The 19,765-nt window shown below is 45.3% G+C and overlaps 1 protein-coding gene across 2 annotated transcripts in view; it reads left to right on the top strand.

Annotated features, from left to right (window-relative positions):
• The window catches only part of Fry (FRY microtubule binding protein), a 404,412-nt gene that overhangs the window by 119,962 nt on the left and 264,685 nt on the right, over nt 1-19,765 (top strand). The window contains exon 1 of one of the 2 annotated variants that reach the window (XM_057765236.1): nt 13,940-13,954. The exons of the other annotated variant lie outside the window; for it this stretch is intronic. The gene's annotated coding sequence lies outside the window, so the exon portion shown is untranslated. Of the gene's footprint in view, nt 1-13,939; nt 13,955-19,765 lie in introns of those variants that run through there. 2 annotated transcript variants of the gene reach the window in all.

Genomic DNA, 19,765 nt, shown 5'->3' with positions numbered 1-19,765 from the left:
CTTCCCAGTGACTGCACCATTGAAGAAAATGCACCTCACGCCCAGCAGTCATTAACTGCCTATAAATCCCCAGCCAGGGGTGGAGCCTTGGGTCTCCCTCTTCTGTCCATGAAGGAATGGGAATGGATCTAGTCCTGCTTGGGTCTGATGCGAGTCACCAGAATAGCTCCAGTTTATGAGTGTAACAGCTGCGTCATGTCTGAGAGCCCTGACTCTTCCTCTTCCATTTTTTCCATTCCCTCTTCTGTGATGTTCCCTGGGTCCTGGAGGGATGAGATAAATGTCTCATTTAGGACTGAGCACTCAACAGCTACTTATTCACTTTAAGCTTCTTCTCTGGTCAATGTTAGCTTTCTTGTATGTGTGTGTGTTTAGTGGACTGGGGTTGTTGGGATTCCTTTTATTTGTCTTTCTGTGTTTCTCCTCAATGTTAGGAAGTTTTTCTTGTGACATATGTTAGTCCCCTTAATAAGACTCTATAAGCCTCTTAGATTCAATTCACTTTTCTTTTATAGTGTTTTTTGTTCTGGTGCAGTAGACTCAATAAATACCAAGTGACTGTGTCTGAGTTTGTGGAGTCAGTCTTTCGTATGTGTCAATAAATAAATACCAAATGACTCTGTCTGAGTCTTTCTTATGTGTCAATGTGCTGTTGAACCCTGTAGTAAAAAAAATTTTATTCGGTTATTGTGTTCCGTAATTTCTGACTGGTTTCATTTTAATTATCTATTTCTCTTTGTTGATATAACCATTTTCTTGTTTTTACTTACTTGTCTTTGTTCTTTTTTAGCCTGCTGAGCTTATTAAATTGCTTTTTTTAATGTTTATTTTGTTTCGGGCGTGGCAAGGCACATGTGTCTTGAGATACACGTAAAGGGTCAGAGGACAACTTGTGGGAGTTGGTTCTCTTCTTCTACCATGTGGCTTCCAGGACTGAATTCAGATTTTCAGGCTTGGTGGCAAATGCCTTCACCTTCTTGGCCATCTTGAGAGCCCTGTTGAACACATTTAAGACAGTGTTTTAAAGCCTTTGCCAAATCTAAGCCCAGTATTTGAGGTTGGTCTCTAGACAACCGTTCTGCCTCTGGGAATGGGCTCACCATTTTTATCGGTTTGTCTTGGGTTCATTTGTGGGTGCTAGGGCCTGGTAATGCTTGCCTATACTCTCAGCTACTGAGGAGGCTGAGGCAGGAAGATTACAGATTCAATGCCAGCCGGGGCATCTTAGAGAGACTCTATAGAGGAACACACTATGGAGAGAGTTCAGCTCAGTGGGAAAGCATTTGCCTACCATGTGTGACCTCCTGGGTACAACACCCAGTACCACAATAAACAACCAAATAAATACACGGGAAGGAGGGATGGAAGACAGGCCTCCTTTCCCAGTCTCTGCTGGCTGACTGTGTGCCGGCGAAGGCCATGCAAAGCCGCCCCTTCGTGAAGCTGTTGGGTGCTCTCAGACATTTTCTTTGAGAGTATCTCCTATGGGACTATGTGTAGAGTTTTTCCTCAATGCCTGGTGTTTGGAGGGAATTTTAAAAGCATTCATTTCCCTCTGCGTCTTACCTCCTCTCCTCAGGGCCACAGATCAACTGTATTCCTCTCCCCATGACTTCTGCTCTCAGTGCTAACAGGGGCAGCCTCTCTGCGACTCTCACAGCCCTCAGCGCCTGCCTGTAACTGCAGCAGCCTTCAGACTTATGTGGGAGCTAACCTGCACTGCCTTTTCTTCAGTCCCCCACCTCATGCTAGGCTGTCTAGACTGCAGCTCTGCAGCCGACAGGGATGGGGGCGCTGCTGAGATAGACTGGGGGGAACACAAGGCTGTCTGGGAGGCCCTCACCTTCTGTTCTTTGTATACGGAAATAATAGACGTTGGGCAGATTCTGTCTCAGAAGCTGTTGGCATTTATGTGTGTCTTTCCAAAACAAACTGTTTCAGGCATCTAAAGTCACTGTCGGGTTCCCATAGCATCCTTGTTAAATTGAGCCAGGTAGCAGGCCACTTTCAGCACACCGGTGGACTCCAGTTGCTCAGTAAATCTGCAGCACAATAAGTGTGATTTCGGCCTCTTGAGCCAATGCTCATTAGCAACTCTGAGTCCTTTTAAACATTCTGTGAGAATCTCCAAACAGCTCCCAATTGACAGATTCCAGCCACATTATCAGGGCGTGTGCATTTGTGGCGATATTTTAAACGTTAAGTGCGGAGATTATGAAAGGAAAATTGAAAGGGGGGCTTCAGCACCCCCTCTCCTCCCCACTTAAGGCCCTGCCCTTTGCATGCAATCATGTTTCCACCGGCTGAGATATTCCAGTGGTGCCACCTGGATGACAGGATGGATGAGTGTGTCTGCGTGACTGCTGTCTTCTGTCCAAGATGGATCTAGCTGAACCCATCCTAATGCATTTGTTTGCAGTGAATGAGAAATCATTTTACAATCTCTTCTCACAGTGTTTCAGAAGTGATCAGGATACTTTGCTTCACCCCTGACAACTAGCCATCAGGATATATGCACCAGGCTTCAGAAGGTGGTATGTCGAGAGCTCCTATCTGAGAGGCATTGGTTTATAAAATGTAAAATCTAAATGGTGAGAAAGGCCCAGGCGTCTAACAAGGGTGGATGTGAGTGCTTAATACAGATGGGCCCTGGGCCCCTTTCTCTAATTACACCCCACAATCTGTGCCACCAGTAACAGGACTTTTTTACCGTTTGGCATTTCATGGATCATATTAGGTTTGTAACTCCTTTTGAGAGGAACAAAAGCTATGAAGCATTGAGTAGCAGCCTGTAGCCCCTCCGTCCCCAATGCTGTGATTTGTCTCGTATTGCCTGCTTTATCTCACCAAGTTGCTTCACATGTCAACAAAATGTCACCTCCCACACAGAACCAGCATCCACATTTTTTTGGTCACAGAGCCTGATGAAACACGGGTGGAATCCTTGTTACAATGCAGTCTTAGGTACGGAGAAATATCTGGGGGAAGGGAGTGCTAACAGCTGGAGAAACACAGCTGTGACTTGGTCTCATCTATGTGTGACATCGTATCCCAGAGTCCTGACTCAGGAGCAACAGAGAGCTGCCTCTGTGAGAGCTGATGCATGGATGTGTAGACACAGGTCATCACATTGCCTGGGGAAGCCCTGTCTCTCAGACAACATGGGTCAGGCTCAGCCCAGCAATCCGGGCTTCTGAACTCTCAGCAGGTACCCAAAGCAACACAAAAAGGGTTTTTTTTAAATTTTTGTTTTTGTTTTAACCATCTGAGCCATTCAGGTACCTTCCTTCACCTCTGGGCTGGGCCATCTGGCTAGAATAGACCTGCTCCCTCGCTGCTCCACTGCCCTCCTTGTCTGAACTAATGTCAAGTCTCCTCTAGGGCTCTGCATGGGAGTGAGGCCTTCGGGAAAGGTATGTTGCCACCCAGGCTGCACTGGGTCCCTTTCACAACACATCCCAGCAGCTATGCAGACGTTGATTTAAACCTGCTGGCTACTTCCCTGTCTGCCTTGCTGGGTAGTGGGTGCTTCAAGGAGAAGAAATATCTAATTTGTTTGCTCTCAACAACACATAAGTCAAGCTCAGTGGTCCACACCTTTAATCCCAGCACTCTGGAGCCAGAGGTAGGTAGATTTCTGAGTTCGAGCTCAGCCTGATCTACGTAGTGAGTTTCAAGACAGTCAAGGGCTACGCAGAGAGACCCTGTCTCATCATCACCACCGCACCCCCCCCCCAAAAAAAAAAACTATTTAAGATAGTGCCTGGCTCCCAGACAGGATCTAGCAAACATATTGATGAGAAGGTAAGATGCAAATGAATGATCTAATCTTGTCCTGTAAATGGAGCACTGACGTATCTATGCAAGAATTACACTCTTCTCAGCCTCCTCCTGTGCACCAGGTGTGCTAACCCTCCTCACAGCCCGGCAAGGCAGAACCTAGTTTCCACCTTAGACTTGTCTAGACCTTTATATCCCAGCTGTACTGGAAGTCAGCATCTTTAATGTTTAAAGGGTAGGTACGCATCTACCTCTTACTGTATCTACACTAAAAAAGAAAAGACAATGTAGCATGATAGCCAAGATAGTCCATGGCTACTCCCTGTGAATTGATAGATCCAGCCGATTACCTGTACCTCTGAGACATTTAGGGTTCTCTGATGATACTCTCATGAAAGCATTTGTGTGGGGCTTTGTGTATATGAATGTTCATGTACATACATGTCTAGGCACTGAGTGTGTGCAATGCCCGTGGAAGCCAGAAGAGGGTGGAGAATCCTCACACTGGAGTTACAGATGGTTGTGAGTTGCCCCATAGGGTCTGGGAGTCAAACCCAGACCCTCTGCAAGAACAGCCGGTGCTGTTACACACTGAGTCATCTCTGCAGTCCTGACTGGAAATTTGGGCAAGTGACTTTTTCTTAGCTTCTCAGAAGGACCGCTGAATGACATCCATATGAACAGTTTAATAATAAAAGGCTCAGGCACCAGGACACTCAGCACTGTGTCTCGTTTCCAGAGATACCCACTGTGTGCAGGAGAAAAGACTACTGATGACAGAGTCCTTTAGTTGACCTCTGTTAGCTAAGTTAGGCTTCTTAGGGAAAACGCCCCATCCACCAATTCACCAACCAGACCCACACCACAACACACAGTAGAATCAGGTGAAAGCAAACATCCGTCGTGGCCACAAATAGAAGTCAGGAGGAAGCTGATGGACGAGGACCATGTGTTTGGCCAAGTTTGTGCGGCCCTAGTCCAGGGGACTTTTTGCTGGAAATCCCCAGTGAAAGTCACCGGTTTCTGCCTCTTTCATCCGTAGCTTCAAGACCATAGGACTTGGTTTCTTAAAACCCAGCAGACAGGAGACAGAGAAGCGTAGCTCAGGGCTTACCACGTGGTAGGCACTTCCCCTCGTTAGATGCATGGTGGATGCAGAGCATGTGTGATAGAAACAAAAAGATGTGACTTTGAAACTTAGATCTAGCATGGGCCGACTGGCTGGCCTCGGCCAAGTCCCAGCTCCACACAGAGTCCCTAGATGAATGAGGACAAGATACGTTCCTTTTCTTGGTGACCTCCACATTGCTCAGATGTGTGGAGATCAATGGGGGCTGATGGCGTGAGGGAAAAGCAGGACTGCCTGGGGCAGAACGGCATTCTGGGTTAGAAATAAAGTAGATCAGACAATCAGAGAATGTACTGGAAAGGTAACCTTACCCAGAAGAAAGGGAATAACAGAAAGCACGGGCAGAGGGGACACCAGAGCCGCCACGGACACAGAAAGACCAAGTCTGCGCTCCTGTCTGGGAGACCTGACATTTTTTTAAATTTCTTGTCATTTTGTAGGGTTTCTAATTTGTTTTTCAAGGAATAAGAAGAATATATGACATCAAGATTTTGAAGTTTTGTTTTTTAGCAGATCCTGTCATCATCATCATTGTCGTTATTAGTATTAGTATTAGCATTAGTATTATAGCTTGTGAGTTTTCTGAGTGTCTTGGGGTTTCTATTTCTGTTATGAAACAGAATGACCATCCACAACTTGAGGAGGAAAGGGTTTATTTCAACTTACACTTCCAGGTCATAGTCTATATCATAGTCCATCACTGAGGGAAATCAGGTCTGGAACCTGGAGGCAGGAGCTGATGCAGAGGCCATGAAGGGGTGCTGCTTTCCGCCTTGCTCCACATGGCTTGCTCAGCCTGCTTCACCTCGGGGCCACCTACGCGGGGATGGCGCCACCCACGGTAGGCTAGGCCCTCTCACTTAATTACTAATCAAGAAAATATCCCACAGATTTGTTGACAGGCCAATCCAGTGGAAGCATTTCCTTGATTAAGAGTCCTGCTTCCCAGGTGGCCCTAGCTAGTGTCAAGTCACCATAAAAACTGGCCAGTATACCACATAGCACGCCCTCATTCCTTTTCTAAGTATCTTTTTTAAAAAAATATTTATTTATTATGCATACAATATTCGGTCTATGTATATGTCTGCAGGCCAGAAGAGGGCACCAGACCTCATTACTGATGGTTGTGAGCCACCATGTAGTTGCCGGGAATTGAACTCAGGACCTTTGAAGAGCAGGCAATGCTCTTAACCACTGAGCCATCTCTCCAGCCCCCCTTTTCTAAGTATCTTCATTAGATCTTGGAATATTTCACACAGTGCATTTTGATCATGTTCTTCCCTCACTCCCCCCTGACCCTTTCCAGACCCATCCCCACCTTCCTGCACCCTTAACTCCATGTCTTCTTATTTATTCCTGTCTTTTAATTTAACAACCCATCCTTCTGATTTGTGCTGCCCATGTTCTCCTGGGTGTGGGAAGACCTCGCAGAGTGTGGCAGACCTACCAGGAACTACAACCCTAGAGAAAACGGACTCTTCCTCCCCTAGAAACCATCAACTGTCTGTCCATAGCACTCACATAGGGAGTGGGGACCCAGGAGTCCCTTCCTGGGCCATGCTAGAGTTTTACAGGTGTGGTCTGGTATACTACCCTTGGTTCCTTACTATACTACCCTTGGCCACTTACCCAAAGGATTCTGTTTTCTACCAAAGAGACCTATGCCGAGGCTGCTCTATTCACAAATAGCTAGACATGGAAACTGCCTAGATGTCCACCAGCTGATGAAGGGATGATGAAAACAATTCATTCAGCTGTACAGAACATTGAAATCATGGCCTTTGCAGGTGAATGAATGACGCGAGAAAGCTCAGTGCTGAGTGGGGTGGTCCTCTAGATCCTGAAATTTGGTTTGAAATCCTCTTATTACCTCAAGGCATCTTCTGGATATCTTTTTTAGAAGATTAATCTGATATAAAATCTGATAGTTTGGAGAGGAATCCTTGAATCTGATTCGTGCTTTGTTCTAGGACTAGCGGAGATGGGTGTGTGTGTGTGTGTGTGTGTGTGTGTGTGTGTGTGTGTGATGTTTTATGTGTACTTCAACACAGCACTGCCAGATACCGGAAATTCTGGTGACTCTTCAGAAACCTAAAACTAGACACAGGTGTGGCCACTCTAGCCTGTGGTGTGGTGACGCATGCCTTCAACCACAGCAGAGGCAGGTGAATCTCTGTGAGTTCCTGGCCAGCCTGGTCTGCATAGTGAGACCATGACTCCAAAACCAAGCCAATGGGGGAAAACAATCTCTACAACCTAAGATGACAGGTATTTAGGACACTGCAGATTTTTGTCACACTACTAACTAAATGAAAGCATATAACTTACATAAGATATTTTAGAATAATTTTGAAATGAAAACGCCTTTCCTTGCTTCTTTTATTTGCAAAAACAATTAGTTTTGAACACTGAGGTTTTATTGAACTTACACGCTTTCTAAAAGAAGTAAAGACATGCATGTTCCCAAGGTAAAAGTATGTGACATACGAATGTGTGGATTTTAGCAAATTTATGCCCTTTCCCTTCAAGGTGGGTAGTTTGTGTACCTACCAAAGCATTCGCTTTTATCTGGTTCTCATTCACAATGAACTCCTAAGTCGTCCACTGTGAGTAACTGACTGTAGCTGAGGGAACTGGAGCCACTGACTCCGGGAAGGCTGAGACAGGAAATCCTGGTTCAGTTCAACCAAAGCGCTCTAGCCCCATAGACAAAAATCATAGTCGTTTTTGCCTTCTAGAAAAATCTGCGGTAAGACTCTGTCCCCTATGCTAAGTTACAAACATGTGTTCTCTGGTATCTCTCTTGTTTGCTTCAAGCATAAAGCTAAATGAGATGATTTCCGGTTAGGTATACCTTGTGAGGTTGGTGATCTTGAAGCTCTGACATCATCATCACAGAGATGGAGTGACCAGATGGCTGCCATATGCTACTCTGGGAATGGCAGGGAGGGTTTCCTACACCCCTGGTAGAGCCAAGCCTCCGTCAACTTCATTCTGGGCTATTTCAAGTGATGACTGAGGTTCTTTAATTCTATTTAGTCAATTAATTTATTTGCTTTTAAAGGTTTGTTTATTTTATACACAGGAGTGTTTTTCCCACATTTATATCTGCGTGCCATGTATGTGTAGTATCCACAGAGGTCAGAGGATCTTGTCAACTGAAGTTAAAGACAGTTGTGAGCCACCATGTGGGTGCTGGGAACCAAACCCAGGTCCTCTGCAAAAGTACTGAACCGAGACATTTTATTTTTAAGATCTTACTGGCAACTATTATTTCCCCATTAAAAGTTGCTTTGCAGAGGACAAACACAAGCTTAGGAAAGCTGATTCCATTGGAAAAGGAAAGCCCTGGCGAAAGATGTTCCCGGTGGATGGTCCTCGAAGCTGTAAGGGGCATCGCACTGTGAACCTGGGCGGAAGGCAGGTTTCCACCCTCCTGTTGAGCCCTCGCTGTAACTGGGACTGTCTCAGAATAGCAGTTTTCGGTGGGGAATGGAGGAGACCAGGTGGTCTCTTCTCACTTCAGCTCCAGACTGCCCCCACGCTACGGAGGAGGATGAGGACACCCAGGCCACAGCGGTCTTCTGTTTGAGAGATGTAAGGAAACGTGAGCTCTGCTCCAGCAGGTGTGGGCCTGCGTGCTGTGGCACTTGGATGCTTTCTTCACCCAGTGACAGATGGCTTTCTGCTCGTGGGCTCCCCTGGACTTTGAGTGGACCGTCTCCAGAGCTGTAGGTTCTACGTCAGGGTGAGAAGGGGTTTACAAGCCAGACAGAAACATGAACCTCGGGAGCATGTCTGTCTGTCAGCTGCTCTGCTCTGGACCTCACGGGACCACACTGAGACATCTCTCTGCTCCCTCGTATTCCCGAAGCACGTCTAAAATCTTTGTGATTTCTGTGCTAGTCAGTAGGCTTCAGGTCATCTGCCCCGCCCAACTCTTCGCTCTTAGCTCTTCCTGTCATTAATATTCTTTATTCAAAAAGAAAACGATAACAAAAAGTCTCCCAAACCCCCTCCAACACACTGTGTCTCTTTGGTCCTTCTCTTAGCAGCAAGCCTTTATCCATCTACATGCTGAGAATCTGTCTGTCTCTTTTTCCATTCCTTTCTCAGCATGGATTTCCTCTGCTTATAATTCAATTTAATTGATAGGCACAGTTGGGAGAATTCACAAGTAGTAAGTCAAATGCCATCCCTGCTCTCCCAGAACTGTAATTAAATGATGTGTCAGAATTTTCCACTCCAGCTGCCTTGGCTCTTAATTGCAAGCCTATCTCCCTCGTCTCTCTAGGCTGGATTCTGGGTCATTTCTTCAGATAATATCTTTCAGCTCATTCAGTCTTTCCTTGTGTTCTCTTAAATATGTCTTTTAGTCCTTCTGTTTACTTCTAATTTCAAAAACTAGATTTCATTTACATCTAAAATTTGTCTCTTTTTTCTAATATATTTGTATATTTCTAATATTTTTGGCTTGGATCATATATTTCAAAACATTTCTTTTATATATGGTTATTTTGTAGTCTCTATTTCATAATTCTATCATTGAATATCCTTGGGGGAGGGGGTGAGTCTATTTCTGTTCTCTATTGTTTCTGCATATTATATTTTTACAAATTATTTGCAAAGGTAGTACATGCCTTTAATTCTACCACTCAGAAATCAGAGATAGGCAGATCTCTGTGAGCCCAAGGCCAGTTTGGTCTACAGAGTGAATTTCAGGACAGCTAAGGCTATGCAGAGAAACCCTGTCTCGAAAAAACCAAATTGACTGCATGTATGTATGTATGTGCACCACATGTGTGCAGTACCTGTAGAGGCCAGAAGAGGGCATCAGATCTTGAACAGGAGTTCCAGATGGTTGTGAGCTGTCGTATGAGTGCTGGGAACTGAACTCAGGTCCTCTGTGAGGGCAGGGAGTTCTCTTTACTGCTCCGGTGCCTCTAAAAGCTACTCTTTATAATTTCCCATTTCCTTGCATGTTTAACTTGATAACTACTGTTTTTCTTTCATCAACTCCTTATTTTCCTTGGAAATTTCTCAAGGGACAAAGTTGTGTTCCCTTGGAGATGTTTTGCTTATCTGTCTACAAGGAACACTACCTGAAGACCTTCTCAGTCAAGATCCACTCAAAATCAGATTTGGGGACTGATGATTTTTGAACTAAGTGGTGAGAAACAGAGCTCTAAACTAAAAATACAGACAGACTTGTGAGTCCAAGTTTTCACTGGTAATCCTCCATCTCTCCTCAGTAGCACACCTCAGACTATCGCGCGAGTGCGTGTGCGTGACCTTAGCTTGGACAGTAAGCTGTTCCTCACATCCCTAGATCTCAATATGCGCTGAAGGCAGCAGGCCTGTCTCCATGGTCTCTACTCTCGAGTCACCGAACTGACTTGTGCATGTAGTGGTCAAGGTTCTCAGAAGCAAGAGAGAGCGCCTTTATATCCTTACCTGGCCTTTGCTTGTGTCCTGTGGTCACATCAAGTCACTCAGGCAAGCTCAGATTCTAGCAGATAAGTACATTCCCCATCCTGATATTAGAAGAGTATAAATCACATGGCAACAGATATGCAAGTGGTTTGCGACATTTGTGCTGCCATCTGCTCTAGACTTGAATGCCATTTCATAGAGAAAAGAGCATCTTACCCCAAAACGCTAGAATAAAATTCCCCAAATATAAAATAGATAGTATGAAGAAGAAAAACTAGAAATCAAAAACAAACAAAAAATGTCCTAATACCCTGGACTAATGAGCATGTCCTTGCTAGGAACATTTTCTAGAGTGCAAAATCCTGTATTCTACAGTGTGAAGAAACAGCATGGTGAAATTGCCTGTGTTTGGAGGAAAAGGCAGGTCTCTATTGAGGAGACTGAATGAAGTCCAGATGAATACCTAGGGGAGGGCAAAAGGTGGGTGAGTGGGCGAGCGCCAGAATAACTAGGAAAGGCAGAATTGAGTTTAGCAACAGGAAAAGATGGTGTGTGTGTGTGTGTGTGTGTGTGTGTGTGTGTCCTAATCCAACCTCCTCCCCCTGCTTTTCTCCTACTTGGCAACACTGTGTACTTATCTCTCTATGACACAGGAAGTGTGACCCTTTGCTTAAGGTCAGAACCAAGGTCTTCTTACCCAGAGGCTATGAGAAGAATCTGTTTCCTGGCTCATTCTGAGTACTGGCAGTACTTCAAAGTGGTAATTCCTATTCTTGGCCTTTACTTTGGATGCGGTAACAAAGTACCCCAGGCTAGGTGGCTTAAACAGTAGAAATTTACTTTCTCACCTTTGGGAAGTGTGCCACTATAGTATCAAGGTGAATGGTAACTTTGTCATTGTCTAATCACATAACACAGAGAGAAAGGCGGAGAAGATTGCAGGTAGCTCTTCTCTATGCGGGAACTAATTCTTTGAGACCAGGGCCCCGCCCCCATGACATCAGCTAATTCTGTTAACCTTTCATGGGTCCCATCTCAAGCCTTCACCACTCCAGAGGTTGCACCTACAATATAAACTATATTGGGAAAGTACTGTTTGGTCCCTAACAGGCATTTCCATACTTTTCTCGTGGACCCTCCACCGTGAGATCACAGAGGCATGTCAGATCTCCCCTGGGACTTTGCATGTCTCTCCCGGGCGCGGGAGGATGTCATCTGTGTTTGGAGGCTCACGTGATTAGATTCTGCCCACCTGGACAGTCCCAGGTTGAAGTTCACCTCTGAGGACTAACATCACCCCGGAGTGGTATGTCACAGGGGTTGGAGGGTGCATGGTGGAGCATCTTTGGAGGACACTTCTGTGATGTTTGCTTACTTCCTCATCCCTTGAGATGAAAAGTGAGAGAATCCAAGAGATTTTTCTGACCCTCTCATTTTATCGTGCAGTCATATCACAGTATGGTTATCACATGTAAGAGGAAGTGAAAAGCCTCACAGTGGACAGTCAGCCCTTTAAGGATGATGTCTATCTCAGAGAAGGTGGACGGACTGAGAGTGAGCCTGGACCTTCTGGAATTCACCTCCCTTAGGCTGGATGGTTTTAGGTGGGAACATGGCGTCAAGCATCCCTCTCTGCGCGTACTAATTGCCACCACTAGGTGTCACTATATACATCTGTGGCGAGGATGCACTCCCTCAGCCTTGATAAAGAGGTGAGCGGCTCCTGGTTTGTTCATTCCAGAAGGTTCTCCCCTCATTCCCCGAGAGACTTGGGAACCTGAAGTGAGCTTGAGGCAGGCAGCCCTCCTCCACAGGTGGAGACTGCCATCGCAGGAACCTGCTGACCTCACTGCCTTGGAGCCGGGCAGATGGGCTTGCAGCGCCCTCCTCAGCCCACCCTCCCCACCCCACCACCCACCCCTGCGTCCCAGGGCCTGGATTTTCTGCTAGGACAGCCAAGCGCATTTTTGCCCTTCCAGGCTTAATAGTGGACTTTGGCTCCCTCCAGTCGGGGAAGGTCACAGGAGCCAAGGCCAAATCCCAAATGCTGCTGGCATTGACATCCTGTGGTTTTCAGGGTTCAGGGGGTGGTTCCTCGCACAGTCTGCACTGAAAGGTGGCTCTCAGATCCTGGCCTGTGTTTAGGACCAGTTTTCACTCTGAGAAACAAACAGACGATAGATACAGCTGGGAGCCTGGTGCCTCATGGCAGAGGACTTCGGGACACTTGAGGTGCGAGACTAAAGGGTGCCTTAAGAGAATGAATACAGATGCCTTGCAACAGACAACCCTTGTCAGGAGCCCTCTCCTGAAGGGTGAAGGATGTGAACTTAGAGACAAATCTCTAAATGTCTGCTTGTTTTCTGTGGCAGGGAAGTGAGCTGGCATAGGAAGGAATGCACGTCTTTATATGGTTCTTTAGTAACTCTGTATGGCTCTCCAGCCCAGCACCACTGAGGTGTATAGACTCTGCTTCTTTTATTTGTCGATGAAGGTACCTGTCACAGCCTGAGGGTGGCAGTCGGGAGACCTCCTGAAGGAGTCCTTAACTTTTTCCACCCGGTCAGTCCCAGGGTTTGAACTCAGGTACCTGAGATGAGTGACCCAGAGCTTTCCGAGTGAGTCACCACCCTCGCCCCTACAATTCGATTTATTAACTTATTAATAATTTATTCATGCTTTAATAAGTGAATATGGGATGTTTCCATATTTTAAGAAACCAAAAATACAGTGTAGGTAAAATGGCATTTTTCTCTCTTTGGTTGATGACAACATTGGACTTAGAAATTGTTTCTGGGTTTGTCACATGGTAGTAATTTGTACCGAGAATCTTCACGGCCCTGGGTTTAATCCCCAACTTAGCCAAACTAAGGAAAAGGAAAACAAACCACAAAAACTAGAACTGCTCCTGGGAGCTGGAGTCTGCAACTTACTGGGGTCTTTGTTTAGTGGTTCGTGGTGCTGGGGATCAAACAGTGTGCCTCTCTGTCACCAAGACACACCCAACACCACCCTCCAGCAGTTCTTCCTTTCTCAGAAAGGAAATTCAAACATGAGGAAGTAACAGGAAAGCAACTTGCTTGCTGTTTGTTTTAAATCTGCCCAAGCAGCTGCTGCAGTAAAGAAACCCAATGGAGATGGATGATGAGAGTTAACAGTGGGCTGGCCTGGGCCTTGCCTGGGTCTGTGAAAGGGAGGAGGCATGTGCGTGGGTGGGTGGGTGGGTGGTGGTGCTCAGCCCTGTCCTGGCCCCCTGCTGTCTGTCAGGGACCTGTTTCTTTGCTAGTGAGTTTCCTTTCTGTCCAGAGGGTAAATTCCTGAAGTAGTGGAAGGATGCCAATGGTCCCTTTTATAATTTATAATCAGATAATGTCTGGACAGTTGTGTGTCGGGCTCGTCTAGACCACATCAGACTCAGAATATTTTTATAGTGGCCATGTGAATTTGATGAGCACGCAAGCCAGATCTTGCAAAGAAACCGTGGTGATGCGTGGTGTTTTTCAGCCAAATCACTGACCCTTCACGGCCATCACTGAGGTTAACCTTGTGTCTTTTCTTCAACAGCCTGTTTCAAAGGCGTCTGGGTTTTTCAAGGCGTTGTGTTCATCACTGGTAAGTGCATGGGAAGTGTAGTAGTCATGACCATCTCAAACTACCGCTCTCAGATGCCGTTGTTAAAATAACCATAGCTTATGCTTGCTCCTTACTGTGTTGCCAAAGCCCGAATCCTGTTTTATCCTTGAAGTTTCTAAGGTACATTCTGGCAAAGAATTAATTCCTTTTAGTTTTAAGAACTGAAATGTTGTGTTTTGCTATCTGGCAGTTCTCTGCGTTCTGCTTCCTGTGGAGAAGGAAGGGTTGTACATCATCACTGCCATTCCTCAGGCGCTTGCTGGTTCCTCTCAGAGATGGCATAGAGTTGGCAAGCTTTTCCCCGAGGCATGTGCGGGCATCCCTCCTCAGCCTGGTGGCTGGGAGCATTCTGACATACCTTCTCCTAAACTTACTTTATCATTTATGGGTGTTTTGCCTACATGTATGTCTGTGTACCATATAGGTGCCCGATGCCCTCGGAGGCTAGAAGAAGGTATCAGATCCTCTAGAACTGGAGTTACAGATGGCTGTGAGATACGATGTAGGTGCTGGGAATTGAATCTTGGTCCTCTGTAATAGCAGCCGGTGCCTTTAACTGCTGAGGTTAAAGCCCTTGAGATATGTGTGTGTGTGTGTGTATGTGTGTGTGTGTTTGTGTGTGTATAGTTTTTCAAGACAGGGTTTCTCTTTGTAACCCTCGCTGTCCTGGAACTCTATAGATCTGGCTGGCCTCAAACTCAGAGATCCAGCTGCCTCTGCCTCTTGAGTTCTGGGATTAAAGGTGTGTGTCTCCACTGCCCAGCAAGATACATTCTAAATCTTATAAAATAAATTATTTTCAGATCAGAGGCCAGGGGGGAAATATGCTTCCCGACATGAAAACATTCTGGGTTTTTTTTTTTCTGTATGCCAAAATTCCCTTGTAGACCCCGTTTTGCTCTGAGAATGTGGGTTGCACAGTTGAGCTTAAAACCACAGTAAATCAAAGCTGGTCACCTGGACATTGTGAAAGTCTATGACAGAGTGACAGAGTGGCCCAGTTATACGGAACCTGCCGCATGGCTCCACCTGGGAGCTACAGGGACAGTCAAGTTTCACCTCAGAAGCAGACAATGGACCAGGATGCTGTCCATCGTCAGTGCAGCCAACCCACATGCAAGGAGCTTTTCACATGACCAGCCATGAGAAGGGGTTGTCTTTCTTGAACTCGGTGCAATCCTTTGTTTTCCGTTAAAGGAAAAATTAAAGTTACATTTGCCTCCAAAAGCAGCACAGTTCCTACTTCTTCAGAAATAGTCAGGGTTGCTAAGACTGTCAAAGCAGCATTAAAAATGATTTCAACCAATATGTTTGTGGTCTTGCATCATCCTTTTCTTCATAATAGAATGTTTTTATCTGTAGCTTTTGTTCAAATAATTTGTCTAACTGTACACCCAGCTTTCATGTTCTCACCTGAGCTTCTTAAAATCCCATGAATGTCCGCAACCTCCCAGTGTATACCCTAAAGTCTAAAATTATACACCACAAAATAATCAGTGTATAGAATATTCACCTAAGATAAGTTTCCCTTTTAGTAGTCTTGGGATCTTTAAAAACGTTTGTTTAATGTATAGGTGTGTGTTTCTGAGTGTGTGTCTATGTACCACATGCGTTAGTACCAGCAGAAGCCACAAGAGGGCATCAGAGACCCTATAACTGGAATGACAGATGGTTGTGAGCGGCCCAGTGGGTGCTGGGAACTGGAGCCAGCTCTGTAAGAGCAGCCATGTGTTTGTAACTGTGGAGCCATTGCTCCAGCCCCTGGTAGGTAAGGACAACTGTCCCTGGTGAATACTTGCCAGCGTCTGCCTGCCCTTACACCAGTGCCCAGAAAGACAATCTGATGAGTTGACGTATCCTCTTTTGTAAGGCTGCCCTACCTGTGCACAGTGACGCAGTTACAGACCATGTCAGGCAGATGTGGCGTCACCTTCAATTTTCCAAATCGTCGACCGACTCCTGTTCACACCCAAATAAAAGAAGCCCCGGGTTTTCTGAGGAAATGTAGAGAATATTAGTTTTGTGCAAAAGCAGCTTCATCTCTCTGCAGATTCCACACCCACATCTTTAGACTTAAGATTTTTTTATCAGTTGACAATCAGGCAGGACCTAGGACAGTTCTTATTGTTCAGGGAAACTCCACACCTGTGGAGTCTCAAGTAATTCCATGAGCTGCTTGCGAAATGCCAATACAGCCGTCGTCCATCACTGAATGGCCAAACCCAAATCTGAAAAAGCTCACCCAGTGAGAAGCTTGGGCACAGGCCATTGAAAATGCCAATATACCTGATTATATTTTATCAAAGAGTGTGATTCTTATAGAAACATAATATGGCAGGCACATCATGCTGGTAGTGACCACAACGTCTTGCTACTAGCCTTCTGAAGCCAAGACCACATCTTCCAGGACCCATAAGGTTCACTGCAGTGTCCGGTAGTTAACTGATATGTGGACTGAAGAAAGCCTTCTAGACATCTGCTTTAATTTCAAATGGACCGATAATATTTTCATTAATAATATTCTCCATTGTCTATTAGACCTCACTGGTAAGATGTTGATAACAGACTCTTCATTACTGAATTGTACCAACCCAAACCAAACCAAACCAAAGAAGCCTAACATCCTAATGATCTGCGCCTACTTGGAGCCAATTCTTTGTTGACATTTTTGTTACTGACATCCAAAATACAACGTAAGGAAGAGGGTGCCAGCAACAGTTTTACACTCTGTGACATTTTCCCACATTTTAAAAGATTCTCCTTCAGGGACTGGAGAGATGACTCGGGAGCTAGGAGCACCTGCGTGTAGTGACTCCAGAGGACCTAAGTTCGGCTCCCGGAACTCATATCAGACAGTTGATGACATCCTTTAACTCCAGCTGCAGGGATCCTACCCTCTCATCTGGTACCTGTGGGCACCCACACTTGGTACACACACACACAAATGCACACATGAACATAAACCAAAATCAATCTTAAAATTTTTTTCTCCAATATTATAATACTCTCAAGATCTTGGGTTAAGTTATGCAGAAAAATCAATAAAGAGGGCCTGTATTTCCTAGGATGGACTACCCATTTGGAGAAATGGAATATGTATCTAGAACAATTATAGTGAATCACCAAGTACCGTTGGAAGCGATGATGTCATTGAACACGGTGTGAGACTCTGGAGGGAATAATAAGTCACGGGGAGCCAGAGGCCTGTGGAATTTTAGCACTTGAGGGGTAGAATTTTAATGAGCACAGAGGAGAAAAATTGGTCAGAATTACTTTAAAAGATGTGATGCTGATTGTGTGCTACATTTAAAAGAAATGTTCTACTCAGAGGTTGTTTACTTTAAATATGTTTTTGTCAGTAAGTCGTCATTCTAAGTAAGGGGTTCAAAGGCAAGAACTGGCTGAAAGAGTATGTTATCTTTTGATGTTTATTCTATCATTCCGCTGTTTTTATTATTTAATTTTTTAAATAAGATGTTACTTTAAATTATTTTTAATTTGTTTTTTGTTTTGTTTTGTTTTTCGAGACAGGGTTTCTCTATATATTCCTGGCTACTCTGGAACTCAATCTGTAGACCAGGCTGGTCTCGAACTCAGAGAACCGCCTGCATCTGCCTCCTGAGTTCTGAGACTAAAGGTGGTTTTAGATATTTATGTGTGTTTCTGAACGTGATTTTTGTTGCCTTCATCCGTCTGCTAGAACTGACAAGACCACAGAAAGGGAGACCAGGTCCTGAGCCAAACCTGAACTGGAATAAAAAATCACCCATAATCATGCTACCTTCGTTAGTAACCTGACTGATAAACTTCAATTTTCTCATCTTTAAAATGGGCACAGTGCCTCATTCGTAAACACAGACACACAGTGTGTGGCTTGAGCTATGTCACGGGTGTAAATGCCCATCGTGGTGCACACGAAATGTCTTTAATTACATATCTACTCTATTGATCAGACAGCTGAATATTGAGGCTGTGATTCTCATGTGATTTTTTTTGATGGTTTTGTTTGGGTTTCTTGTTTTTTGTTTGTTTGTTTGGTTGGTTGGTTAGTTGGTTTTGTTTTCTGCTACCCACTAGTTTCCAACCCGTGTGCAAATCATTATTCAAGGGACATTCAAAGGTAAGGGCTATCCTGGCCCGTCGCAAAGGCAAGAGGCAACGTGCTGGAAACCATGGAGAAAAACAGAAAGGTACTTTCTTTTATTAGGTTCAAATAAGACATTCAGTCATGGAACCATTGCACCCTATAAAAATGCATCTCATCAGGCAAGCATTTATTATGAGTGACCTGGAATTCACAAAACCGCAGCCTCTCCATCTATATAATAAGAATAATGTGCCAAGACCGTGTGAAGAGGGCATGAAATGTCCATAATGCTCTTTCTCTCTCTGTCTCAGCTGTGGGCTGCGCTGGTATACATTGTTCACGCTCTGTTTTCACACAGGCAGGAGCTGCCACCCAGGGACGGCAGCTCACATGCCCTGGAGTACACGCTTTCCATCTGGTGAGTCCACGAGGTTACACTGGGGTCCCAATCTGGTTACGGTTTCCACCGCACGGACGCAGGCCTTTGCAGCGGGCTGGGGCACTCCTTTCCTTCAAATGCTGCTTTATGAAATGTCTCAAGCAACAGTTTGAAATCTGTGAGCAGAATAATGAGCACTGCCTGACATGGTTCTCACAGCATCCAGCATCCGTCCTCTGAGAGCATCCTGTTTGCTGATGAACTAAACATGCAAGGCAGACCCATTGTCTGCAGGTTCTCCCTTTTAAAGGGAACGCTTCTCCTGGTCCCTTTGTGCCTACACTACCCATGAGTACTGCTCATGGCTTCCTGGGATGACAAATGTGTTTGATTACCATCACCTGTTTTTCTGGGCAAGCTTTTGAAGCAGGTTGCCACCCAATGCTGGTGTAGTCCCTTTGGTTCCGCCCCGAGTGGCCATAGCCCTTTCTGAAGATACGTATTCTGTAGCGGCTAGAAGGAAAGCAAAAGTATTGCATACAAACCTTGGCATATGTTGGGTTGCCAAAGCTGCCATCTCCAATCTGTACGTAGTGGCCGAATTTCACTTAGCAGGTTGAAAGTAAAGTTTATGGGAGTAGGTAAATGATCAACGTCTGCCAAAGTGAACGATGAAGCAAAGAGAAAAAGAAAAAGTATTTGTTGAGGATGTTTGTGCTGTTTAACTGCCTACCCATCACTATGCTTGGAACATTGCAATTTTAACTAAAAACTTATTAAATTTTTGTTTATTATTTTATGTATATGGGTATTTTTTCTGCTTGTGTGGCTACGCCTGCAGAGGCCAAAAGAGGGTGTAGGATCCCCTGGAACTGGAGTTATAGATGATGGTGAGTGGCATGTGGGTGCTGGGAATTGAACCCAGGTCCTCTGGAGGAGCCCCCGATGCCCTTAACCACTGAGTCATCTCTCCAGCCTGAGGCTGCAGTTGTGACATTTGGATTGGAGCTCACCTTTGGGAGAGGGAGCCCTGTCCTGTTCCTCTTTCCTTTGCATTCAAGGAAAGGCCTGGAAGTTTGTCTGGTTTGTTTGGAATTTTGTTGTTGCTGTTTTAAAGCTGAATTCCTCTGAGAAAGGAGACAAGCTCATCTGCCAGTGACATCCGTGCCAAGAAGAACCTTTGGAATAATAGCCATAAATTGCATAAGACTCCCGTGAGGTGCTGCTCTGTGAACGCTGGCTCCTCTTAAGATCTACGGGCAGCCGCAGGCACAGCCAAGATTCACCATCTGCCGCTGCTCATGGGAGTGAGGAGAAGGGGCTG

Source organism: Chionomys nivalis, chromosome 3 (assembly GCF_950005125.1).
Source record: "Chionomys nivalis chromosome 3, mChiNiv1.1, whole genome shotgun sequence".
Lineage (NCBI taxonomy): Eukaryota > Metazoa > Chordata > Mammalia > Rodentia > Cricetidae > Chionomys > Chionomys nivalis.
This window is presented reverse-complemented; position numbering and strand designations above follow the sequence as displayed.